Source organism: Schistocerca nitens, chromosome 10 (assembly GCF_023898315.1).
Source record: "Schistocerca nitens isolate TAMUIC-IGC-003100 chromosome 10, iqSchNite1.1, whole genome shotgun sequence".
Lineage (NCBI taxonomy): Eukaryota > Metazoa > Arthropoda > Insecta > Orthoptera > Acrididae > Schistocerca > Schistocerca nitens.
In genome coordinates, this window is record NC_064623.1 from 209,789,473 (window position 1) to 209,817,443 (window position 27,971).

The window sequence follows — 27,971 nt, forward strand, 5'->3', positions numbered from 1 at the left end:
GCTGACTTAGTCACCTGTCTTAATCTAGTGTGCCTCTGATGTTCTTTGCACCTGATCTCCACAGTTCTTGTCGTCTGGCCAATGTAGGACCTGCCACATTGACAAGGTATATTGTAAATCCCTGGTTTTCGTAACCCCAGGTCGTCTTTGACACTCCCCAGCAGTCCCCCAATCTTGTTGGATGAACGGAAAACACACTTGATATTGTGTTTACGGAGGATCCTACCGATTCTGGCAGAAATAGAGCCAGCATAGGGCAGATATGCCACCTTCTTTGTTTCATCTTGGTCTTCTTCAGGAACCTGTGGTACGGTGGCTGGTTGGAGTTCCCTCTCAATTTGTCTGTCCGTGTATCCATTCTTGGAGAAAACTGTTTTGAGACGTTGAAGAGTTACATATTAAGATACAGTTTAGACCTTTATATCCAAGCCATTGATCCAATCCACCACTTCGGAAGTAACCAGGTTCGAATCCACTAGATTTCCAGGGAAGGCACGGAGAGGGCAGTCCACTGCTATATGCTTCATTGCTTGTGGAACGTCAGCACAGTCACAGTACGGGGTGTCCAGCCAACCCCATTTATGAAGAATCGAAGCACTTCTTCCCATACCACATGTGAAGCGGTTGAGCCTGCTCAAAGTGCATTTTGGAAATCTGAAACAGTTGGAGTCTGCCAACTGTCTTAGGGGTCGAAATGGCTGCTTAATAATTCCATGTCCGTTTTACATGCCGGTTTACGGGACTTCATCCTGGATGATTCTAGCTGTCTCACATCTTCGTGAATTGGGGAGTGGCGAGTTATGCAGTATTCTTGACCACAGATGACCAAGATGTTTTTGTCTTCTGATGTGAGCAGGTGATATTTTACACAACACCGGCAGCCATTGGACTGGAGTAGCAAGTAATGTTCCAGATATGATACGCATAGTGTGACGAAGTTGAGTGTCCACAAGGTGAGTATGGCAGCTATTAAGCCGTACTGCAGAGCTGCACTCTGCTGAGGAATAGGCGAGTGCTAGAGCAGATGTTCTCAATGTGTTGGCGTCAACTCCCCATCACGTACCAGCTAGACGCTGAAGAAGGTTATTACGGCTCTTCACTTTTGCAGCAGATTTACATAATTGGGCTTTATATGTTAGGGTACTTTCCAAAGTCATACCCAGTGAGGCGGAACCGGTTTATAGTATTTCGTGACTTTAATTATTTATAAATGATATTCCAGGTAGATTAAAAAAATATAGAACCAGTTACCTATTGTCAGCGTAACAATTCGTTTGACCTCAAAAATGATTATCCCGGCTAATATTTGTCACTCTGCTAAAGAAATCTCCACTAGACGTTGTATAGAAATGTTGCCTGTAAAGTCGTGCGAGTGGCACTAAATTGCATATCATTTATCAGATTTTACACAACTGTTACTTAAGTTGGAAGCACTTTTCTCTAGCAAAGGGAACATTTAGTCACAAAATACTACCCGCGCACAACACTGACGTATGTCTCCTATTAAAATATTTCATGTACATCGTCCGAAATAATTGGGTTTCATACATCTGCAAATAAGAAATTTATATTACGTAACGTGCTGTGAACACTATTTTTAAAGATTCTATCTAAATTGAATCCTGTCTTTTAAAGTAGACCACCGGTGCACTTTTATTTCCATTCATTTATTTGTAACAACATTTATGTTTGTTAAAATTCTCGATTGAAAACTGCCGCGGAGATATTTTTGCTAAAATGGCGGCAGACAGACGATAGTCAATTTGTCTATTGTTATTCTGGATTTATGTTATCAAGGTAATATATTTAGATAAAACTCTTTGAGCCTATTATCTCTAATCTTCAGCATTTAAAATCATTTTCAGTGATAAATACCGACATATTTTTGACACCAACCACTAGTAAACTTCGCTGTAAGTTACTAGCGCTAATAGCTGCACTCCTAATTGCGGAGATGAAAATTAACAATTAAAAACATTAGTTAGATTGGATTACAATTGAAATAAATACAAATCCACGTCTAGACAATAGCGACTCTATTTTTCAAATAATAATTAACAATATAGGGTTACAGGTTTTCTCTTTACAGACCTCACACGTCTCACGTCCGAACAGTTGATTCGTTAGCACATGTAAAACAACTGAACCACAATTATCACAGATAACAAAAACAAGGTTATAATTTTACTTGTCCATGAGTGTAGCTCTCTGATAATTGTTTTAATTCACACAGAAATTAAATTATTACAGAAATAATGAAATAATAGTCATTTTTACGCAAGGCGGTCTTTTTTATACGTAGTATCGATAATATTGCGCCGAGCGGTTCTAGGCGCTATAGTCTGGAACCGCGCGACCGCTACGGTCGCAGGTTTGAATCCTGCCTCGGGCATGGATGTGTGTGATGTCCTTAGGTTAGTTAGGTTTAAGTAGTTCTAAGTTCTAGGGGACTGATGACCTCAGATGTTAAGTCCCACAGTGCTTAGAGCCATTTGAACCATTTTGGATAATATTGCTTGAAGTTCGTACATTTAGTTCATTTTAGCATCTCGTGGTTAGAACATATTGTCGTGGATATTACACCAGATATGTAGGCGTGCCATTGAACCGCAATGCTTCCCCTCTAAAATTGACTCTTGGTTGGTAATTTGAGAGCCTATTGTCCAGGTTCGGTTTCAGATGCCATTTCTTAAAGTATTCATCCATGAGTACCAGGTCTTGGTCGAGGACATTTTCTGCTTCTGGAAAATTAGTGCGTTGAACAGTGAGGTTGATATCATACGCATATATAAATTTGCGGGAGAGTGCGTTAGGCAGATCATGAGTGTGTAAATTGAAAAGTACTGGACAGAGGACTGAACCTTGTGGCAGACCATTACTCAGTTTGGGAAATCGGCTTTTGCTGTTTTCAGAGTAAACTTGAATTAGTCTGTTACTTATCATATTTTCGATTAAAGTTGATATCTTCTCACAGGGGACGACCTTGATCAGTTTTAATAAAAGACCTTCCTTCCAAATGGGCTCGTAAGCTGTCGTGAGATCAAGGAGGCCAGAGACGCTCTTCAAGTTTTTCTCAGAACCAACTTCCAGAAAAGTGGTCAGTGGGCTCTCGCTTGACACCACTGAAGTCGCAGATGGCGGTGGTTTGGGATCAGTCGAATGCACGCTACACTACAGGCCGTCTGGCTCGGAGTTGTCCTCGAAGTAACCGATTTGAACAGGTCGTTGTGTCAGTGTGGTGCCAGCTGCTGCTCAGATTTCTGCTGCAGACGCAGTACCACGCGACAGAGCCACAAGCCCAACACGACCGCCGTCCCTGTCTTCAGAGCCACGTGGCCGTCCGGAGCGCGGTCTTCTTTCGACAGTACATTATCATGACCATCGCTGCCACCAGTCATCAACAGTGGCTCCATTCCTCCCACGTATTTCTGCAGTATCGCAGAAGGAACATCCAGGTTCTCGTAGCCCTATAACAGGACCTCGATCAAACTCTGTTAGGTGCTTATAATGGCGCCTTTGTCTCCGTTACAGCGTGTATTTAAAGCAAACCCGATTTGCATCCTCTTAGGGATGCTACTAGCGCACTCTTACGCGAATGGCTGGAAATTTGAATGGGCATCATTTTTCCGGTGAATAAACGTGCGTATTAACAGTTTAATAAGCCACAGCTGCAAAATACACTACTGACAATTAAAATTGCTACACCAAGAACAAATGCAGATGATAAACGGATATTCATTGGACAAATATATTATACTAGAACAGACATGTGATTACATTTTCCCCCGCATCTCGTGGTCGTGCGGTAGCGTTCTCGCTTCCCACGCCCGGGTTCCCGGGTTCGATTCCCGGCGGGGTCAGGGATTTTCTCTGCCTCGTGATGGCTGGGTGTTGTGTGCTGTCCTTAGGTTAGTTAGGTTTAAGTAGTTTTAAGTTCTAGCGGACTTATAACCACAGCAGTTGAGTCCCATAGTGCTCAGAGCCATTTGAACCATTTTTTTGATTACATTTTCACGCAATTTGGGTGCATGGAGCCTGAGAAATCAGTACCCAGAACAACCACCTCTGGCCGTAATAACGGCCTTGATACGCGTGGGCATTGAGTCAAACAGAACTTGGATGGCGTGTACAGGTACAGCTGCCTATGTAGCTTCAACACGATACCACAGTTCATCAAGAGTAGTGATTGGCGTATTCTGACGAGACAGTTGCTCGGCCACCATTGACCAGACGTTTTCAGTTGGTGAGACATCTGCAGAATGTGCTGGCCAGGGCAGCACTCGAACATTTTCTGAATACAGAAAGGCCCGTACAGGACCTGCAACATGCGGTCGTGCACTATCCTGCTGAAATGTAAGGTTTCGGAGGGATCAAATAAAGGGTAGAACCACGAGTCGTAACACATCTGAAATGTAACGTCCACTGTTCAAAATGGCGTCAGTGCGAACAAGAGGTGACCGAGACGTGTAACCAATGGCACCCCATTCAATCACGCCGGGTGATACGCCAGTATGGCGATCACGAATGAACGCTTCCAATGTACGTTCACCGCGAGGTCGCCAACACGGCTGCGACCATCATGATGCTGTAAACAGAAGATGGATTCACCCGAAAAAATTACGTTTTGCCATTCGTGCACCCAGGTTCGTCGTTGAGTACACTATCGCAGGCGCTCCTGTATGTGATGCAGCGTCAAGGGTAACCGCAGTCACGGTCTCCGAGCTGATAGTCCATGCTGCTGCAAATTTCGTCGAACTGTTCGTTCAGATGGTTGTTGTCTTCCAAACGTCCGCATCTGTTGACCCAGGGATCGAGACGTGGCTGCACGATCTGTTACAGCCATGCGGATAAGATGCCTGTCATCTCGACTGCTACTGATACGAGGTCGTTGGGATCCAGCACGGCGTTCCGTATTACCCTCCTGAACCCACCGATTCCATATTCTGCTAACAGTCATTGGATCTCGACCAACGCGAGCAGCAATGTCGCGATATGATAAATCGCAATCCCGATAGGCTACAATCCGACCTTTATCAATGTCGGAAACGTGATGGTACGCATTTCTCCTCCTTACACGAGGCAGCACAACAACGTTTCACAAGGCAACGCCGGTCAACTGCTGTTTCTGTACGAGAAATCGGTAGGAAACTTTTCTCATGTCAGCACGTTGTAGGTGTCGCCAGCGGCGCCAGCCTTCTGTGAATGCTCTGAAGAGCTAATCATTTGCATATCGCAGCATCTTCTTCCTGTCGGTTAAATTTGGCACCTGTAGCACGTAATCTTCGTGGTGTAGCAATTTTAATGTCCAGTAGTTTACTAACACGAATTCTTTACAGACGAATGGAAAACCTGCTTGAAGTCAACCTCGGGGAAGATTAGTTTGGATTCGGTAGAAATGTTAGAACATGTGAGGTAATACTGACTTATCTTAGAAGATAGATTAATGAAACGCAAAGCTACGTTTCTAGCATTTGTAGACTTAGAGAAAGTTTTTGACAATGTTGACTGGAATATTCTCTCTCAAATTCTGAAGGTGGCAGGGGTAAAATACATTGAACGAAAGGCTATTTACAATTTGTACAGAAACCAGATGGCAGTTATAAGACTCGAGGGACATGAAAGGGAAGCAGTGGTTGGGAAGGGAGTGAGACAGGGTTGTAGCCTCTCCCCGATGTTATTCAATCTGTATATTGAGCTAGGAGTAAAGGAAACAAAAGAAAAATTCGGAGTAGGTATTAAAATCCATGGAGAAGTGAAAAAAACGTTCAAATGACTCTGAGCAGTAAGGGACTTAACATTTGAGGTCATCAGTCCCCTAGAACGTAGAAGTAGTTAAACCTAACTAACCGAAGTACATCACATACATACATGACCGAGGCAGCATTCGAACCTGCGACCGTAGCGGTCGCACGGTTCCAGACTGAAGCGCCTAGAACCGCTCGGCCATTTCGGCCGGCCAGGGAGAAGAAATAAAAACTTTGAGGTTCGCCGATGACATTGTAATTCAGTCAGAGGCACCAGAGGAACTGGAAGAGCAGCTGAACGTAGTAGACAGTGTCTTGAAAGAAGGATATAAGATGAATATCAACAAAATCAAACCGAGGATAATGGAATGTAGTCGAATTAAGTCGGGTGATACTGAGGGAATTAGATTAGGAAATGAGACGCTTAAAGTAGTAAATGAGTTTTGCTATTTGGGGAGCAAAGTAACTGATGATGGTCAAAGTAGAGAAGATATAAAATGTAGACTGGCAATGGCAAGAAAAGCGTTTCTGAAGAAGAATTTGTTTACATCGAGTATAAATTTGTCAGGAAGTCGTTTCTGGAAGTATTTGTATGGAGTGTAGCCGTGTATGGAAGTCAAACATGGACGATAAATAGTTTGGACAAGAAGAGAATAGAAACTTTCGAAATGTGGTGCTACAGAAGAATGCTGAAGATTAGATGGGTAGATCACATAACTAGTGAGGAGGAATTGAATAGAATTGTGGAGAAGAGGAGTTCGTGGCACAACTTGACAAGAAGAAGGGACCGGTTGGTAGGACATATTCTGAGGTATCAAGGGATCACATGTTTAGTATTGGAGGGCAGCATGGAGGGTAAAAATCGTAGAGGGAGACCAAGAGATGAATGCACTAAGCAGATTCAGAAGGATGTAGGCTGCAGTACGTACTGGGAGATGAAGAAGCTTGCACAGGATAGAGTAGCATGGAGAGCTGCAACAAACCAGTCTCTGGACCGAAGACCACAACAACAATATTAACTTTCATGCTCAGCGCGCGCTTGGGATTGTGAATTTTTTTCCGTCCGTGTGTGTATGGATGACGCCGTCAGACAGCAGGAAGTGCTTTGTTCAATCGGCGTGGCCTGTTTGTTTGAGGCAGATGGCGGTAGCTATTTACCTGTTGCCGAGGGCCAGACAAAGACGGAGAGTTGAGTTGGAGAGCTGACGACGGAGAGGTTGGAATGAATCGCGGGAGAAAAACGGCGTATAACGGAAGCCTGTGTGTGTGTGTATGTTGGGAAGGGGCTCGTGTCCTTGGTGACTCACCGTCCGACCAGGCCACAGCCGGGGATGAGCTCACGGCTGGAGCGGCGCACCGCCAGCGTGAGCCAGGCTGCTGTAACAGCTCTGAACCGGGCGTACCCACACCTCGACTGCAGGCGCGTCTGGGACTAGATTCAAGGCAAACGAGGAATCAGAATAGCCTTATGAAGGAGGAAAAAACCTGAGAAATGAAAATATAACAACAACCGAAGAGAAGTCAGTCTGTTCTGAAATACAATCAAGCCTAATGCATATTAGGATCCCTTCGGTACCACTCGGTATCAATCACTGCACTTACAAAATGTAATAACTTCATTGAATTGAAAAAACATGTTATTTAACATAAAACGTAAAAAATATTACTTTTATAAAGTGATTAGAAAAAATATTGTCGCTAAATATATGCTACTAGTAAATTTGTATAACTATTGTGTCAGCCTGTATGTCTGGACAGGTTGATCTCGAAAACTAATAGACGAATTTTCATGGGGTTTTCAGCGATAACTGGAGCATACTTTGGGGCAACATATAGGCTTTATTTCATCATAATAGGATCACGAAAAAAAAAGATGTCATACTTTAAAGTTTCGTCCGAGTATGCTGATGCGTTAGCTCCATACTTAACAATCATATACAACTGTTCGCTCGACGAAAGATACTTACCCAAAGACTGGAAAGTTGCACAGGTCACACCAATATTCAAGAAAGGTAGTATGAGTAATCCACTAAATTACAGGCCCATATCGTTAACGTCGATATGTAGCAGGATTTTGGAACATGTATTGTGTTCGAACATTATGAATTACCTCGAAGAAAATGGTCTATTGACACACAGTCAACATGGGTTTAGAAAACATCGCTGCTGTAAAACACAACTAGCTCTTTATTCACATGAACTGTTGAGTGCTATTGACAAGGGATTTCAGATCGTTTCCGTATTTCTGGATTTCCAGAACGCTTTTAACACTGTACCACACAAGCGGCTCGTATTGAAATTGCGTGCTTATGGAATATCGTCTCAGTTATGTGACTGGATTTGTGATTTCCTGTCAGAGAGGTCACAGTTCGTATTAATTGACGGAAAGTCATCGAGTAAAACAGAAGTGATTTCTGGCGTTCTCAAAGGTAGTGTTATATAGGCTCTTTGCTGTTGGGAGACGATCTGAGCAGCCGTCTTCGGTTGTTTGCAGATGACGCTGTCGTTTATAGACTAATAAAGTCATCAGAAGATCAAAACAAACTGCAAAACGATTTAGAAAAAATATCTGAATCGTGCGAAAAGTGGCAGTTGTCCCTGAATACCTAAAAGTGTGAGGTCATCCACATGAGTGCTAAAAGGAACTCATTAAACTTCGTTTACACGATAAATTAGTCTAGTCTAAAAGCCGTAAATTCAACAAAATACCTAGGTATTACAATAACGAACAACTTAAATTGGAAGGAACACACAGAAAATGTTGTGGGGAAGGCAGACCAAAGACTGCGTTTTATTGGCAGGACACTTAGACCTACTAAGGAGACTGCCTATGTAGGGAGGAACGATCACCACAATAAAATAAGGGAAATCAGAGCTCTTACGGAAAGATATAGGTGTTCATTCTTTCCGCGCGTTACACGAGATTGGAATAATAGGGAATTGTGAAGGTGGTTCGATGAACCCTCTGCTAGGCACTTAAATGTGATTTGCAGAGTATGGATGTAGATGTAGAACTGCTGAACCGATCTGGGTGAAGTTTTGTATGGAAATTGAACCCTGAGGAAGAACATAGACTACTTTAGGGAGCAAGAGGGTGTAGTAGTAAACGGAATTTTCTTTTTCACATCAGTGAACATAAAGGTTGATTGATTCTGGGGAGCGGACCAAGCAGCAAGGTCATCGCTTCCATCGGATTAGGGAACAATGGTGAAGCTAGCCGTGCCCCTTCAAAGGAACCATCCCGGCATTTGCCTAAAGTGATTTAGGGAAATCACGGAGAACCTAAATCAGAATGGCCGGACGTGGGTTTGAACCGTCGTCCTTCCGAATGCGAGCCCAGTGTACTAACCATTGCGCCACCCCGCTCGTTGCGGAGGAAGGAAGGGAGTGCCAAGGATCGGTAGAGAACATAAACCGTACTGCAAAAACATCAAATTTATTGCATAAAATATAAGTTTTAATGAGGCATACGAGTAGCTACTTCAACAGCACGCAGCAAAGATGCGTGCTCCTGCCCATGCCCCTCTGTACGCACTTCGCGGCAGGGGTGGTGCGTGTGCTGTTGCGTCGTGCGTTGGGACAGCTTGGCAAGGGGAGCAGGTCACACACCGCGAGCTATGCTTATCCAAGCAGGCAGACACGAGAGGGAAGCTGGCGTTATTGCACACACACACAGTAGCTTACTTACTGACCGTCACTCGTCATAACAAAGCTACTGATATGTGACCACAGCTGCAGGTAACAGCTATCTTTGTAATATACAGGGTGGTCCATTGGTCGTGACCGGGCCAAATATCTCACGAAATAAACGTCCAACGAAAAAACTACAAAGAACGAAACTTGTGTAGCTTCAAGGGGAAAACCAGATGGCGCTATGGTTGGCCCACTACATAGCGCTGCCATAGGTCGAACGGATATCAACTGCGTTTTTTTTAAACAGAAACCCCCATTTTTTTTATTACATATTCGTGTAGTACGTAAAGAAATATGAATGTTTTAGTTGCACCACTTTTTTCGCTTTGTGATAGATGGCGCTGTAATAGTCACAAACACATGGCTCACAATTTTAGACGAACACCTGGTAACAGGTAGGTTTTTTAAATTAAAATACAGAACGTAGGTACGTGTGCACGTTTTATTTCGCTTGTTCCAATGTGTTACATATACCTTTGTGAACTTATTATTTCTGAGAACGGATGCTGTTACAGCGTGATTACCTGTAAATACCAAATTAATGCAATCAATGCTCAAAATGATGTCCGTCAACCTCAATGCATCTGGCAACACTTGTAACGACATTCCTCTCAACAGCGAGTAGTTCGCCTTAAGTAATGTTCGAACATGCATTGACAATGCGCTGACCCATGTTGTTAGGCGTTGTCGGTGGATCACGATGGCAAACATCCTTCAACTTTCCCATAGAAAGAAATCCCGGAACGTCAGATCCGGTGAACGTGGTTCGACGACCAATCCACCTGTCATGAAATACGCTATTCAATACCGCTTCAACCGCACGCGAGCTATGTGCCGGACATCCATCATGTTGGAAGCACATCGCCATTCTGTCATGCAGTGAAACATCTTGTAGTAACATCGGTAGAACATTACGTAGGAAATCAGCATACATTGCACCATTTACATTGCCATCGATAAAATGGAGGCCAATTATCCTTCCTCTCCTAATGCCGCACCATACATTACCCCGCCAAGGTCGCTGATGTTCCACTTGTCGCAGCCATCGTGGATTTTCGGTTACCCAGTAGTGCATACTATGCCGGTTTACGTTACCGCTGTTGGTGAATGACGCTTCGTCGCTAAATAGAACGCGTGCAAAAAATCTGTCTTCGTCCCGTAATTTCTCTTGTACCCAGTGGCAGAACTGTACACGACATTGAAAGTCGTCCCATGCAATTCCGGGTGCACAGAAATATGGTACGGGTGCAATCGATGTTGATGTAGCACTCTCAACACCGACGTTTTTGAGATTCCCGATTCTCGCGCAATTTGTCGGCTACTGATGTGCGCATTAGCCGCGACAGCTGCTAAAACATCTACTTGCGCATCATCATTTGTTGCAGGTCGTGGTTGACGTTTCACATGTTGCTGAACACTTTGTTTCCTTAAATAACGTAACTATCCGGCGAACGGTCCGGACACTTGGATGATGTCGTCCAGGATACCGAGCAGCATACATAGCACACGCCCGTTGGGCATTTTGATCACAATACACATACATCAACACGATATCGACCTTTTCCGCAATTGGTAAACGGTCCATTTTAACACGGGTAACGTATCACGAAGCAAATACCGTCCGCACTGGCGGAATGTTGCGTGATACTACTTACTTATGTGTTTGTGACTATTACAGCGCCATCTATCACAAAGCGAAAAAAGTGGTCGAACTAAAACATTCATATTTCTTTGCGTACTACACGAATATGCAATCAAGACGGGGGGTTCCCATTTTAAAAAACGCAGTTGATATCCGTTTGACCTATGGCAGCGCCATCTAGCTGGCCAACCATAGCGCCATCTGGTTTCCCCCTTCGAGCTAGACAAGTTTCGTTCTTTTTAGTTTTTTCGTTTGACGCTTATTTCGTGAGATATTTGGCCCGGTCACTATCAATGGACCACACTGTATATGTGAATATCTGTGTAATGTCATTTTAGCCACATTTGTTGTCATCTATGTAAGTCTGTAGACTCTCTGATTATAACTGTAGTACGTTTTTAGACTACATCGAGCTTGGTGGGAAGAGATGATATATTAATGAGTCATGTGGATCCGGTTGCTCACGCAGTTGTAGGGAGTTGTATCTTGTGAAAACTGGTTTATCATTGTAAAACAGGTTGCCTTTTTGCTGTGAAGACTGGTGGGAAAAAATGGTTCAAATGGCTCTGAGCACAATGGGACTTAACTTCTGCGGTCAGTCCCCTAGAACTTAGAACTACTTAAACCTAACTAACCTAAGGACATCACACACATCCATGCCCGAGGCAGGATTCGAACCTGCGACCGTAGCGGTCGCGCGGTTCCAGGCTGAAGCAGCTAGACCCGCTCGGCCACAACGGCCGGCTACATTAGGTTACTTACATATTGAATATTAATCTCCCTAACAGAATAACCCGATAATGAAAATTATAGCGTTCACCAACTTCGACGTAAACTTACCTCTGATGAATACTCAAGAGCTCAAGTTCTATCGAACAGTCAAGTTATTCCAGGCACTGTATTCGTCTGCTGTCCAGTAGTAAGCCCAAGAAACACAAAGTGTTCAACACTTCCCATCCGCGCGCACTAACTGACATTCCCCTAAAAACAAATAAACTTTCAACATGATGAGATCAAATGGTTCGCTGAAGAGATTCAGTCCAAATTCGTACCCCAAAACTGCCCAAACAGAGCTTAAATTCCATTTCTTCTTTGGCGGATCGCTAAACTCTAATTTCGCTTGCTTCTAGTTTTCTGCTGATCATGTGCTCTGTGTAAATGTAAAGTAAGAATGGATGTGGAACAATACAAACAAGCGAAAAGAACGAAAGTCATTGCAGAGAGTCTTTTCCACATGACAAGAGAGTCATAGAGATAATGAACATTTTGAACTGACAGGCTCTCAGAAACAGAGCCCCATTGTGAAAAGTAAAAGTTTTCGAGTAACGAAGGTAGAAGCGTCTCCAAATCGCTGTTACTGTTTCCGTAGGGGTGTCAAGGATAAGATCTGAGTGATCGCGAGAATTCTGAGTGCAAACAAACTGGGTGCAGAAAGAGAACCCGGTGATATCGTCAGACAAGGGTAGGGCATGTCTCATAATTCACAATAACAAGAGATTGTTTCTTATTCGGAAGAATAGGGAGAGGGGATAAGTGGTAGTGTGTCTTCTTGGCATACGTAAAATTCTGGGTGTATATGCCAGCTCATAGACAGCCAAAATTTCTAAATGCATCGTCTTCTAACTTTCCTTAAACTGTGCACTTTTAATCTAATATCAGTTTCATGTGTGATCAAGCAATTATAATCAAAATAAATAAAAAAGCAACGAGTGCACAGAAGTCAACACGCGGGAAGAATTGACCAAAAGATTTTTTGAGCCTACGACAATAATATGCAACACGCAAGAGGTTTAAAAACGCGGGGGGAGGGGGGAGGGGGGGGGGGGGGGGAACGAGCGAGCAATCATCTCTCCGATGGTGTAATTTGTGGGCGAAGATTCGCTGCACAAAATGTGGTTTAAGAAGGCAGGAGCGTTTAAAATATAATTTCTGTTTTCATTTTCATCGTTGTGTTAGATTACTGTTACTGCTCAGTTTATTAGAATAAAAATCCATTTGTGATCTCCCTGCATCATGAAAAATAAAACCAAGCGACTTTCAGATATTGTTAAAAACATTTCACCTTACAGAATCGCCTGCACACTACCTCACAGCAGTTTTGTTTCTGTTGTTAATTTATCGCCTTAAAAAATAATGAAGTTACAGTGTTTCTAGGAAATTCAATAGAATAATGAAATTTTACTCAATGAACATCCAAGAAAAATCTCGTGAAGCGAAACCATCCCCTAGATGTGAATTGTGAGAGTTTGCCTTCTTTTTATCAGTTTAAACGTTTACATTGAGCTAATTTATGCAGTAACCTCGCTCTTTGGCATAACAGGTGGTGTCTGGAGCAAGTCAGCTTAAAGCACACACGCTCACGTGTGCTCGTTGCTAATTTGCCGTAGATGTACAGCCGTGAGTCTGCAAAGGTGCATTTCAACCAGTGGTCTTGTGGAAAGTTTCGTTCGTTTCAACATCTCCCAGTCTGCTATGACCTCAGTATCACCTTTTTTCTGTATTTTGTATGTCGTCCACTCGTAGGCACCCGATCTGCGATGTGTACAAGAAGTTTAACATAGTAAAAACGAGAGCCTTTCAGTCGTTATGGATTCGTTTGTATATTTCTAACACAGTGCGACATCGTGGATCAATTTTCACATTACTAGTCACATGGCATTTCATTCAGTATTTTACTGTATATCCTTGGGTAACAGAAGAGATACTGAATTTAACTGATGAAAGGAGAAAATATAAAAATGCAGTAAATGAAGCAGGCAAAAAGGAATACAAACGTCTCAAAAATTAGATCGACAGGAAGTGCGAAATGGCTAAGCAGGGATGGCTAGAGGACAAATGTAAGGATGTAGAGGCTTGTCTCACCAGGGGTAAGATAGATACTGCCTACAGGAAAATTAAAGAGACATTTGGAGAAAAGAGAACCACTTGCATGAATATTAGCAGCTCAGATGGAAACCCAGTTCTAAGCAAAGAAGGGAAAGCAGAAAGGTGGAAGGAGTATATAGAGGGTCTATACAAGGGCGATGTTCTTGAGGACAATGTTATAGAAATGGAAGAGAATGTAGACGAAGATGAAACAGGAGATATGATACTGCGTGAAGAGTTTGACAGAGCACTGAAAGACCTGAGTCGAAACATGGCTCCGGGAGTGGACAACATTCCATTAGAACTACTGAGAGCCTTGGGAGAGCCATGCCTAACAAAACTCTACCATCTGGTGCGCAAGATGTATGAGACAGGCGAAATACCCTCAGACTTCAAGAAGAATATAATAATTCCAATCCCAAAGAAAGCAGGTGCTGACAGATGTGAAAATTACCGAACTATCAGTTTAATATGCCACGGCTACAAAATACTAACACAAATTCTTTACAGATGATTGGAAAAGCTGGTAGAAGCCGACCTCGGGGAAGATCAGTTTGGATTCCGTTCAAAGGTTGGAAGACGTGAGGCAATACTGACCCAACGACTTATCTTAGAAAATAGATTAAAGAAAGGTAAACCTACATATCTAGCATTTGTAGATTTAGAGAAAGTTTTTGACAATGTTGACTGGAATACTCACTTTCAAATTCTGAAGGTGGCAGGGGTAAAATACAGGGAGATTAAGGCTATTTACAATTTGTACAGAAACCAGATGGCAATTGTAAGAGTCGAGGGGCATGAAAGGGAAGCAGTGGTTGGGAAGGGAGTGAGACAGGGTTGTAGCCTCTCCCCGAAGTTATTCAATCTGTATATTCAGCAAGCAGTAAAGGAAACAAAAGAAAAGCTCGGAGTAGGTATTAAAATCCATGGAGAGGAAATAAAAACTTTGAGGTTCGCCGATGACATTGTAATTCAGTCAGAGGCACCGAAGGACCTGGAAGAGCAGCTGAACGGAATGGACAGTGTCTTGAAAGGAGGATATAAGATGAACATCAACAAAACCAAAACGAGGATAATGGAATGTAGTCGAATTAAGTCGGGTGATGCTGCGCGAATTAGATTAGGAAATGAGACGCTTAAAGTAATAAATGAGTTTTGCTATTTGGTGAGCAAAATAACTGATGATGGTCGAAGTAGAGAGGATATAAAATGTCAAGTGGGAATGGCAAGGAAAGCGTTTCTGAAGTAGAGAAATTTGTTAACATCGAGTATAAATTTAAGTGTCAGGAAATCATTTCTGAAAGTATTTTTATGGAGTGTAGCCATGTATGGAAGGGAAACATGGACGATAAATAGTATAGACAAGAAGATAATAGAAGCTTTTGAAATGTGGTGTTACAAAAGAATGCTGAAGATTAGATGGGTAGATCACATAACTAATGAGGAGGTATTGAATAGAATTGGAGAGGAGAGAAATTTGTGGCACAACTTGACTAGAAGAAGGGATCGGTTGATAGGGCATATTCTGAGGCATCAAGGGATCACCAATTTATCGCATGTATTCGAACAACTTTTACTTAATTCAGATTCTCTTCACAGATGTACATCATCAGTACATTAAAAATACGATAGATTCAGACACATTAATGCAGTTATTTAGGTCGCCTTTACTGGAAACACTTACGTATGAGCTTTAAATTTTGTGGAAAAAATTAATTAATGTGGAGTAATAAAATTTCGAGAATACATTGTCTAGGTAACATATTTAAGTGATTAACATTCCAAGAACACAGGTCAATGGAAGGGTGAGATAAGCCATTGCAGATGTGAAATGCTGCTACGTTCATAACCGGTGTTGAATGCAAGCATGTAAACGTGCATGCGTTGTGCTGTACGGGAGCCGGATGTGAGTTTATGGGATGGAATTCCGTACGAATTGTACTTGGTAGGGCGATACATGGTCGGATAACGCTGTTCGTGGATGACGCAGGAGTTATTGTCCGACGATGTCCCATATGTGCTCGATTGGAGACAGACCTGGTGATCGAGCAAGCCGGGGACACTCGGCACAGCATGTTGGGATACAACAGCGGAATGTGGACGAGCGCTATCCTGTTGGAAAACACCGCCTGTAATGCTGTTCATGAAGACAGTACAAGAGGTCGAATTACGAGATTGACGTACAGTTCTGTAGTCAGGTTGCGTGAGATAACCACGAGACTGCTCCTTCTGTCGCGCGAAATGGCATCGCAGACCCACACTCCAGTTGTAAGTGCAGTGTGTCTGTGGTGTCACCGCCAGACACCACACTTGCTAGGTGGTAGCCATTAAATCGGCCGCGGTCCGTTAGTATACGTCGGACCCGCGTGTCGGCACTATCAGTGATTGCAGACCGAGCGCTGCCACACGGCAGGTCTAGAGAGACTTCCTAGCACTCGCCCCAGTTGTACAGCCGACTTTGCTAGCGATGGTTCACTGACAAATTACGCTCTCATTTGCCGAGACGATAGTTAGCATAGCCTTCAGCTACGTCATTTGCTACGACCTAGCAAGGAGCCATTACCAGTTACTATTGATGCTGTAAAACACGTACCGTCAAGAGCGATGTTCACCAATTATGGATTAAAGTTAAGTATTCCAGCAGCTACGTACGTTTTTTACTAGTCTCATTTCCGTGTCCTGTTCGAGACCTCACGCCAGCCTGCGTGAGCTTAAACGCGTGCCTTCCGGATTCCTCCTAGTGGGTTGGCTGTCTTGCCAATCCACAACAGTGTCTACCACGCAGACATGTTGGGTGCAGGTACTAAACTGGTCACCTTCTAACCAAGACACAGCGATCACCGAGGCAGAACCAGCTTCAATCAGAAGCGCGGCAGACCTCCACCCTGCCCTCCGACGAGCTCTCACTCCACACCACTGACGTCGCAGACGGCTGTGGTTTGCGGTTAGTGGAATGCACGCTGTCCTTGAAGTAACTGATTTGAAACAGTTCGTTGTGTCACTGGGATTCAGTTTCAATTGAAACTGATTGGAATCGCCACTGTGGTGCCAAGTGGTGCTCAGATTGCCGCGGGAGATGCAGTACCAGAACACGCTGGTCTTCAATTTCGGTAGTGCGACGTGGCCGTCCGGAGCCGATGTCCTTGTGTAACAACGACTCTGTACTATTGTACATATAAGTAATTCTTTTCATCTGATTTTACGATAAACTTGTGTAATTGATGTTCTGATTTCATTTCTTTTTGTTTCATGCCATTATGTTAAGAAAACTGTAAATAAGTTTCAATGTGAATATTAATGTTTATGTCAAATGCCAAGTAATATTGTAATAGAACTGAAATGTAACAAATGTTGAAACTGTTGTAAGATGTTTAAAATTGTAACTGTGCGTCTGGTCCATATGTAGGCAATGTGTTAGGATTTGTTGTTGTTGTTGTTGTTGTTGTTGTTGTTGTGGTGGTCTTCAGTCCTGAGACTGGTTTGATGCAGCTCTCCACGCTACCCTATCCTGTGCAAGTTTCTTCATCTCCCAGTACCTACTGTAACCTACATCCTTCTGAATCTGCTTAGTGTATTCATCTCTTGGTCTCCGTGTTAAGATATGTAGAATGCAAAACCTCGGGTGAATACCCGTTCTGTCAGGGAGCGGTAAAAGGTGGATGGCAGGCGAGCGCGGGAAAATGCACACGGGCACTGCACGGTACAACGGGCTCAGCAGTAGTTGGAGTTTGGCACTGGTCTGAGCAACACCTTCTGGAGCGAGGAGGCTCTCCTGGAAGACATAACTTCACTGAGCCTCGGGTATGCTGTTCCAACGCTCACATAGCATGGCAAAATATAGGCACTAAATGGAAAAGTATTGCGACGCTAAGAAGGATTAAAGTGCCGATACGTCAAGAGCCATAGCTGTGGTTGTATGTGTGCTCTGTGCCTCGCCATCTCGCCGCCGGCCAACCGTCGCATCGATACTAGCAGGTTGAAACTTTTAGTGATGTATTCGTGTGGATCAGAGAGTGAACTGTGTTTGTTGGGTGCAATAACAACCTAAATGTTACCAGAACTTTTCCATCATTTAATTATCCTCACAACTAGCCTAGACAGGGTCCTTTCCAAACGTTGTGCAATCCGAGTGTCCCGAAATGAAAATTAAAATTTGTGTTAGTAATAATTATTTGCAGAACTAGCTATATTAGAATGGCGGTTAAAGAAATCGTTTGTTAATGAACCAGCAAATGAATAACGAAGGTCTAACGAAGTTGAAAGATAACTTCAGTATTGATATAGTAATGAAGTTTATTATTTCGAGACAGATTTAAAGGCATTTAAATGAGCAGTAAATAAGATGAAAAGAGTAGTAACTTATATACTGGAAATCTTGAACGCATAATAAATTCAGTAATCATTTTTTTTTAAATACAGCGATCATAACAGTTTCGGGGTCCCCCTCATTCATTTGAATTCTCAAGTGTTCTAAATTGGTTTGGCCAGCAAAAGTTAAAGTCAATATAAAAGTCAAAACTTATCAGTGTTTTATCTTTATCAAAATTGACATTTTGTGTGTAGCACAGAAGTGCAATTTCTAGCGTAACCTATGCCCGATTTTAACCAGATTAATAGACAGAATAAAGTTTTGTAGTATACATTATAGTGTAGTGTTATGTATTCATGGATTTACATATCAGTACAGAACGTGAAACTATCAGTTCAATAGATTTTCTGGTTCTAAAATTCTAGTATATTATGCAGTGTTACAACTTGTTGTTTTGTATGAATATATGCCAACTTGTACAGGGAAGAAACTCAGTTAATGCCTAATTAGGCTGCCGACCGTATTATTATCAAATTGGTAGCATTTTCTGGGTTGCTTTTGATCCATCCTGACGTGTAATTGCATTTCGGACTTACTTGACGGATCGTTGTTATTACAGAGTGGATGTAAGTCTGATTTGCCACCATTCAGGTAAACGCGGTCGATATCTATACGAAAATCCTTTCTCATAAGGTGAACCGTCCTCACTTACCATAGCACAGGCTTTAACGAGTGCTTGTGACGGAGGTTATACTTGGGCTCATACATTCTCCCTCTGCCAACAGTCATGCACAGTGGCTACGTTCCTGCCAGCTCTTTCTGCAATCTCGCAGATGGAACATCGAACTTGTCGTAGCCCTAGTACACGACCTCGCCCAAAGGTGGCTATAATTTCGCACTTTATAACAACTCGTCCACATACTTTGCCGTGATCTACAAACAATTAGGTATCATGTGATACGTCGTACATCGTATATATGAATATATAATGGAGACAGACATTGTCAGGTACGTCTTGTAAATAATTGTTAACGCTTATTGCATGAAAGGTGAAAGAGTGTATTATAAAAACGGTGTAATGAATGATTGTCTATACTAGTAGAGGTTGAAACGCCAGTGGAGATGAAACGGCAGGCAGAACTCAAGCTCTGGGTGAAAGGTCCGCAGAGGTGTTGGTCCTGCTGAAACACAGGACGTGGGAGAAGGACGTCTTGTAAGTAGGCTGTTTAGGTTTTTCTGTATGAAAATCACTGGCTGTGCTGCGTGCAGTCTGTGGCTAGTTTGCATTGTTGTCTGCCATTGTCGCTAAAAAATATTGTGTGTCAGTATAAGCACAGTCTTGTATAATTGTTATAAGGGGACGTTTCAGCACCTAAGCGCTGGAGCATAATAGAGTCGCGACCGACCGGTATGTAGCCGAACCGGAAGGATTATACTTTGGAAACTACGGAAATCTTGGACGCAGGTGAGAGGAACAAAGAAGCGGAACGTCTAAAACCACGCAGGCTGGGTTATTTCCAAGGATTTCTACGCAGAATCGTACCATTGTGAGAGTATAGGTTTTTCCTCGCAAAGTGGACGACAAAAGATTAAAGTATGGTTGGTCGGCGTTCGGAAGAATCTGTGGAGAGGGAGAATATTCCGTGGTTTCGGGAATATGATTCGTTTCCGGAATTACGATGGTGGGGAGGCGAGCCTTGCTGTGAATCCAGCGCTGGGGAGACGAGGTCTTCCGTTGTGAGCGTCCGTGTGTGACGGTCGCTCGGTATCAGCTTTTGTTGGTACAGACGGACTTGCTGTCTTTGCTCTCAGGAGAGTTTATAGTTAGAACAGTTAGGAACCGTACTGTTGCGAACCTATACGATTCTGGACTTCACCTCCGGGTTGGAAGTCGTCGTTGAGTACGCAGCGTCCAGTAATTGAGAGCACTTCCTCTGCCTATACTTACGTTGAGACGTTATCTCAAATCCGTCCTTGTGGTCGGGCGTTCGTGTTTCTCTTCTGTAGAACACGGAGAGGAGAAGATATTATTATATTAGTCAGAGGACCGCCTTCTGACTGTCTAGTGTTGGAAAGAAATTGTAGCTGGAGTTCTTCCATCATCTCAGACGAGTACGAGAACCATCACTTCGACCCAACGGACGCAGTACATACGGTGATATCGCAAATTGCTTCAGCTTATTAGGGCTATAAAAACTAAACAGCTGTGATCACGTTAGTTCATTTCCACTGAGGTTCCACACCACCGTAGATCATCTCTGAATGTAGTGTTTTCTAATGCTTGGTATGTATATGCTGTCAGTCATTTCGCGTTATTGATATTAGACCGCACAGTCATAATAAGGGGCAGAGTTGGGGAACTGATTAGTAATTTTACTTAGGAAATGTAAACTTTGTAATCTAAATGTTTTTTTTTTTTTCAATATGCAATAAATATATAAGCAGGAACAACGTTTATCACTTAGTAGGATTAGTTGCCTTCATTATTCATTTATGTTTAGATTGCAATTTATAAAATTAAGAGATCCTAAGATCTGCTTCAGGGGGTAGTGAGACAGGGGCAAATCTTCATTGTAGGGTTTACTATTTTCCGTTGCGCATATTGATTTTACACCCGCCTGGAGTAGCGAGTTGTTGGTAATGGCGCCCTTGTCGCCTTGACGGCGTCCCTGGTTAACATCACCTCAGCACGTCCAGTCTCAGAGGTAACTAGCGCTCACGACCGTTCAGCGAGCACTTACAACGAACCTAACGTGCCTCCTCGTAGTGACAATACTGCCGCCTCTCTTACGCAGCTGGCTCGAATTTTTAACAGACACCATCTTTCAGTTGCAGAAACACGCCTGCCAACTTTCGTTTATGTCACACAACTTCTTCTTGCTGCTGTGGTTTTTTTACGTCAGTGTATCATTAATGGAGATAGTGTCTGTGTTTACGCAGTAACTGCATTTATTAGAATACAGTGTCCTTCAGGCATGCATCCGTGACAGGGATCCGTATTACTATGTCCTCCATAAGGGAGCCCGTGCGACGGTCAAACAACGTCCTGCGTTAATGATTTCTTAAACGCTGTACACACCGAGGCGGAAAGAGTCATAGCATACCGCCTGATACCGTCTCGGGCATGGACTCAACAAGTTGTTGGAAATCCCCTTCAGAGAAATTGAGTCACGCTGCCTCTATACTGTATTGCGAAAATGTTGTCGGTGGTGGAATTTGTGTACGAGCTGACTTCTCGATTACGTCCCATAAACGTTCGATGGGATTCATGCCGGGCGATCTGGGTGGCCACCACATTCGCTCGAATTGTCCAGAATGTTCTTCAAACCAATAGCGAACCATTGTGGCCCGGTGACATTGCGCATTGTCATCCATAAAAATTCTACCACAAATGGCTGCAAATGATCTTTAAGTAGCCCAACATAACAATTTCCAGCCCGTGATCGGTTCAGTTGGACGAGAGGAGCCAGTTCAACCCGTGTAAACACGGAGCACGCCGTTATGGAGCCACCACCATCTTGCACAGTGCCTTGTAGACAACCTGGGTGCATGGCTTCGTTAGGCGTGTGCTACACTGGAATCCTACCGCCAGCTCTTACCAACTAAACTTGCGACTCACGTGACTAGGCCACTGTTTTGCCCAGCAGAGACACTGCTGGCGACGTACCGCTGTTAGCTGAGGCACTCGAGTCGGTCGTCTGCTGCCGTAGCCCATTAACGGCAAATGTCGCAGCGCTGACCTAACTGATACATTCGTCCCACGTCCCTCATTGGTTTTTGCGGTATTTTCACGCAATGTTGCTTGTTTGTTAGCACTGACAACGATGCATAAACGCCGCTAATCTCGATCGTTAAGTGAACGCCCTCGGCCACTGCGTTGTCCGTGATGAGAAGTAACGCCTGAAGTATGATATTCTCGATAGACTCCCGACACTACGTACAAGGGCAGTTCAATAAGTAATGCAACACATTTTTTTTCTCGGCCAATTTTGGTTGAAAAAACCGGAAATTTCTTGTGGAATATTTTCAAACATTCCCGCTTCGTCTCGTATAGTTTCATTGACTTCCGACAGGTGGCAGCGCTGTACGGAACTGTTAAAATGGCGTCTGTAACGGATGTGCGTTGCAAACAATGGGCAGTGATCGAGTTTCTTTTGGCGGAAAACCAGGGCATCTCAGATATTCATAGGCGCTTGCAGAATGTCTACGGTGATCTGGAAGTGGACAGAAGCACGGTGAGTCGTTGGGCAGAGCGTGTGTCATCATCGCCGCAAGGTCAAGCGAGACTGTCTGATCTCCCGCGTGCGGGCCGGCCGTGCACCAGCTGTGACTCCTGCAATGGCGGAGCGTGCGAACACACTCGTTCGAGATGATCGACGGATCACCATCAAACAACTCAGTCCTCAACTTGACATCTCTGTTGGTAGTGCTGTCACAATTGTTCACCAGTTGGGATATTCAAAGGTTTGTTCCCGCTGGGTCCCTCGTTGTCTAACCGAACACCATAAAGAGCAAAGGAGAACCATCTGTGCGGAATTGCTTGCTCGTCATGTGGCTGAGGGTGACAATTTCTTGTCAAAGATTGTTACAGGCGATGAAACATGGGTTCATCACTTCGAACCTGAAACAAAACGGCAATCAATGGAGTGGCGCCACACCCACTCCCCTACCAAGAAAAAGTTTAAAGCCATACCCTCAGCCGGTAAAGCCACGGTTACAGTCTTCTGGGACGCTGAAGGGGTTATTCTGTTCGATGTCCTTCCCCATGGTCAAACGATCAACTCTGAAGTGTATTGTGCTACTCTTCAGAAATTGAAGAAACGACTTCAGCGTGTTCGTAGGCACAAAAATCAGAACGAACTTCTCCTTCTTCATGACAACGCAAGACCTCACACAAGTCTTCGCACCCGAGAGGAGCTCACAAAACTTCAGTGGACTGTTCTTCCTCATGCACCCTACAGCCCCGATCTCGCACCGTCGGATTTCCATATGTTTGGCCCAATGAAGGACGCAATCCGTGAGAGGCACTATGCGGATGATGAAGAAGTTATTGATGCAGTACGACGTTGGCTCCGACATCGACCAGTGGAATGGTACCGTGCAGCCATACAGCCCTCATTTCAAGGTGGCGTAAGGCCGTAGCATTGAATGGAGATTACGTTGAAAAATAGTGTTGTGTAGCTAAAAGATTCGGGAATAACCTGGTGTATTTCAATGCTGAATAAAACAACCCCTGTTTCAGAAAAAAATGTGTTGCATTACTTATTGAACTGCCCTCGTATCTCGGAATACTAAATTTTCGAACGATTTTCGAAATGTCCGATGCGTCTTGCTCCACCATCATTCCGCGTTCCGAGACTGTTAAAGCCCGTAGTGCGAAGCCTTTCCACATGCACCACCTGAGTGAGTGCAAATAATAGCTCCACAAGCGCACTACCCTTTTATACCTTGTGTAAGCGATACTGCTGCCATCTGTGAATGTACATTTCCTTATCCAACGGCTTTTGTCACCTCGCTGCATAAAACGTAAGCTTTCCTTTTGTTGTCTTCTGTTTTCACACCAGACTGGTCAACGACGGACTAGGTGGAAACCTTCGACCTACTTAGTGAATCTGCATAGGTCCCGAATTTTCCCGGGTTATCAGAAAGATTTTTGCTCAGGTATGACTACGGTTGTGTGCTTCGCGCGACAATCTTTTTACAGCCGCACGAATTTCTGATAACGTTTGTGTATCAAAATTTGCCCATGCTATGTTTAACCAAGTGTGCAGCAATCTCTGCCTCACATGAAGATAGTAGGCTTCTCCAAGGAACGGATACCATTGGTGACCGTGCAGCTTCTCTAGAATGATAATTAATCCAAACCTTCAGATGCTGACAGGTGTTGTTGATATACCTCAATGAGGACAGCTGAAAATGTGTGCCCCGACCGGAACTCGAACACGGGATCTCCTGCTTACGTGGAAGACTCTCTATCGATCTGAGCCAGCGAGGACACAGATGAAAAGCGCGACTGCAGGGATTTACACCTTGGACGCTTCCCGTGAGACCCACACTCCCAACTGTCCACAAAAAATGGTTCAAATGGATCTGACCACTATGCGACTTAACTTCTGAGGTCATCAGTCGCCTAGAACTTAGAACTAATTAAACATAACTAACCTAAGGACTTCACACATATCCGTGCCCGAGGCAGCATTCGAACCTGCGACCGTAGCGGTCGCTCGGCTCCAGACTGTAGCGCCTAGAACGGCTCGCCCACTCCGGCCGGCCCAACTGTCCACAATCTACATTCGTAATATTTGCGCATCCACTCATTACTGGCGCCAACAAAGGTGACGATTCCCGCAATACTTCGGGCAACCTGTGCGCATTCGCACAGATGAAGGTCAGTGGCCGAATAGCCTTTAACTATATATGAGGATAGTAACTGTTCTCAAAGGGACAGACACCATTGATGACCGTGGAGCTTTTCTAGAATAAGAACAGATAAGAGTGATGACCGTGCAGCTTCTATACGAGGTGCATTCAAGTTCTAAGGCCTCCGATTTTTTTTCTCCGGACTGGAAAGAGATAGAAACATGCGCATTGTTTTAAAATGAGGCCGCGTTCATTGTCAATACGTCCCAGAGATGGCAGCACCGTACGGCAGATGGAATTTCACCGCCGGCGGCGAGAATGAGAACTGTTTTAAATACTTAAAATGGCGACGTTTTCCTTACTTGAACAGCGTGCAATCATTCGTTTTCTGAATTTTCGTGGTGTGAAACCAATTCAAATTCATCGACAGTTGAAGGAGACATGTGGTGATGGAGTTATGGATGTGTCGAAAGTGTGTTCGTGGGTGCGTTTAATGAAGGCAGAACATCGTGTGACAACAAACCGAAACAACCTCGGGCTCGCACAAGCCGGTCTGACGACACGAAAGTGGAGAGAATTGTTTTGGGGGATCGCCGAATGACTGTTGAACAGAACGCGTCCAGAGTTGGCATTTCTGTGGGTCCTGTGCACACACTCCTGCATGACGACCTGAAAATGCGAAAAGTGTCATCCAGGTGGGTGCCACGAATGCTGACGGACGACCACACGGCTGCCCGTGTGGCATGTTGCCGAGCAATGTTGACGCGCAACGACAGCACGAATGGGACTTTCTTTTCGTCGGTTGTGACAATGGATGAGACGTGGATGCCATTTTTCAATCCAGAAACAAAGCGCCAGTCAGCTCAATGGAAGCACACAGATTCACCGCCACCAAAAAAATTTCGGGTAAGCGCCAGTGCTGAAAAAATGATGGTGTCCATGTTTTGGGACAGCGAGGGCGTAATCCTTACCCATTGCGTTCCAAAGGGCACTACTGTAACAGGTGCACACTACGAAACTGTTTTCAAGAACAAATTCCTTCCTGCACTGCAACAAAAACGTCCAGAAAGGGCTGCGCGTGTGCTGTTTCACCAAGACAACGCACCCGCACATCGAGCTAACGTTACGCAAGGGTTTCTTCGTGATAACAACTTTGAAGTGATTCCTCATGCTCCCTACTCACCTGACCTGGCTTTTAGTGACTTTTGGCTTTTTCCAACAATGAAAGACACTCTCCGTGGCCGCACATTGACCAGCCGTGCTGCTATTGCCTCAGCGATTTTCCAGTGGTCAAAACAGACTCCTAAAGAAGCCTTCGCCGCTGCCATGGAATCATGGCGTCAGCGTTGTGAAAAATGTGTACGTCTGCAGGGCGATTACGTCGAGAAGTAACGCCAGTTTCACGGATTTTGGGTGAGTAGTTAATTAGAAAAAAAATCGGAGGCCTTATAACTTGAATGCACCTCGTAGAATAAATGATACACCTGTCGGCAACTGAGGGTTTGGATTATAATTTATTCTAGAAAAGCTCCACGGTCATCAATGGTGTCTGTTCCTTTGAGAACAGTTACTATCTCCATATATAGTTAAAGGCTATTCGGCCATTAACCTTCATCTGTGTGAATGCGCACAGGTTGCCCGAAGTATTACGGGAATCGTCACCTTAGTTGGCGTGAGTAATGAGTGGAGGCGCAAATGTCTATTAGTAACATTACGAACGTAGGTTGTGGACAATTGGGAATGTGGGTCTCACGCGGAGCGTGCAAGGGATAAGTCCCTGCAGTTGCGCTATTCATCTGGGTCCTCGGTGGCTCAGATGGATACAGCGTCTGCCATGTAAGCAGGAGAGCCCGGGTTCGAGTCCCGGTCGGGTCACACATTTTCAGCACGTCCCCATTGAGGTGTATCAACAACATCTGCGGCAACTGAGGGTTTGGATAAGTTACCATTTATTCTCTGCTTCCTTAGCAATTTCCGAATTCTGTTTTTATATTTCGATGGTCTCTTTTCGGTCCAAAACCATTTATTCGTCTTAAAATCACCAGAACACGATCTACAATCCGTTAAAACTTTGCCCATATTTCCTCTACGTCCATCACACTGGAACTAAATCATGTCCATTTATTTTCCAAGTGGGATGTTAACAACTGCATATCTTCTCTATCCAGTAAAAATCAGCCTGTGTATGTGTGTCAGTTGTCATTCATATCCATCAACCTGTGTAGTCTGTAGGCTTGCAAGAGAAGTAATGTTTCGTCTTTTAGTGTGCCTTCTCATAATTATACAGGTTACAGTTGATAGGAAACCTGTTTACCTTCTTTTTTAACTTAATTTCATTTTATTTTTTATCTTGTACAGCTAAAAAAAACTGGTAGTACCAGTCAAGTGCCTGAGAATAAGGCATTTAAAAATATTCGCTGCTTGTGACAGAAACTAAGGACACGTTTCAAGTACAAGTGTACACAGGATAATAGAAAATGCTGGCGTGTAAATTACAATATGACTTCACAATGCCGCGAATCTACTAACTGTTTACGTTTTGTCTTTGTTTCAGGTTGTCAGTCCTCACCGGAGTTGCTGGAGAGTTTTCATTAGGTGAGCACATATTTCCAACAACTTTTATTGATTATTTATCAAGTAATCGTGATGCTAGTAATTCAGGGAGATACCACCTCAAGTTAAAAATACCAAAGGATGGGATTTTATTTGAATGTGTCAGAACCAAGCTAAATGCACAGAATAAAATATATACATGATTACATGTCAATCTTATTTATATGTACATAGATCATAAAAAGTAAATTAACAAGACAAAGGAAATGACGAAATCTACATTCAGACACCATTTTTCGAAAACTGAGCCACCTCTAGGGCACTGTCTTGCGCCGAGCATGAAAACTGGCAGAGAGGGCATTGGCGCATACGGCTAACTGTTTGTTCTCGGCTACACACGCACTTGCTGTCCTTTATGAGGCACCCAGAAGCGTCTTTAAAGCATAATTAGATGTTCACATGTTATTGCTGAAGCATCTAATTCTTTTAATGAATGATAAATGTTTTTCTTGTTACTTGGTGCTGTAAATTTAAGACGGAAGAAGATTTTCGAAATGCTGAGCGGGGAAAAATAGAAAAACATATGATAGCTGTAAAAGAAGACACACACAGAACGGGTGATAACACAGAGTAAATCTACTAAAACTGACACCGCTTTTAATTAGTAAAAAGTTCAAAATAATCAGAACGAGGTTTTCGGAAAAGGGGCCGGTATTTTTATATCAACTGAAGACGGTTTGTATTTAAAATCGAAAGATGCAATTGTTTTAATGGCAGTGGAAATCTCTCGAAAACACAAATATAG

General features: G+C 43.7%; 1 protein-coding gene across 2 annotated transcripts in view; it reads left to right on the plus strand.

Annotated features, from left to right (window-relative positions):
• LOC126210321 (uncharacterized) overlaps nt 1–27,971 on the plus strand; it is a 423,726-nt gene that overhangs the window by 163,349 nt on the left and 232,406 nt on the right. For both annotated transcript variants that reach the window (XM_049939519.1, XM_049939520.1), the window contains one exon: nt 27,168–27,208. The gene's annotated coding sequence lies outside the window, so the exon portion shown is untranslated. The remainder of the gene's footprint in view (nt 1–27,167; nt 27,209–27,971) is intronic.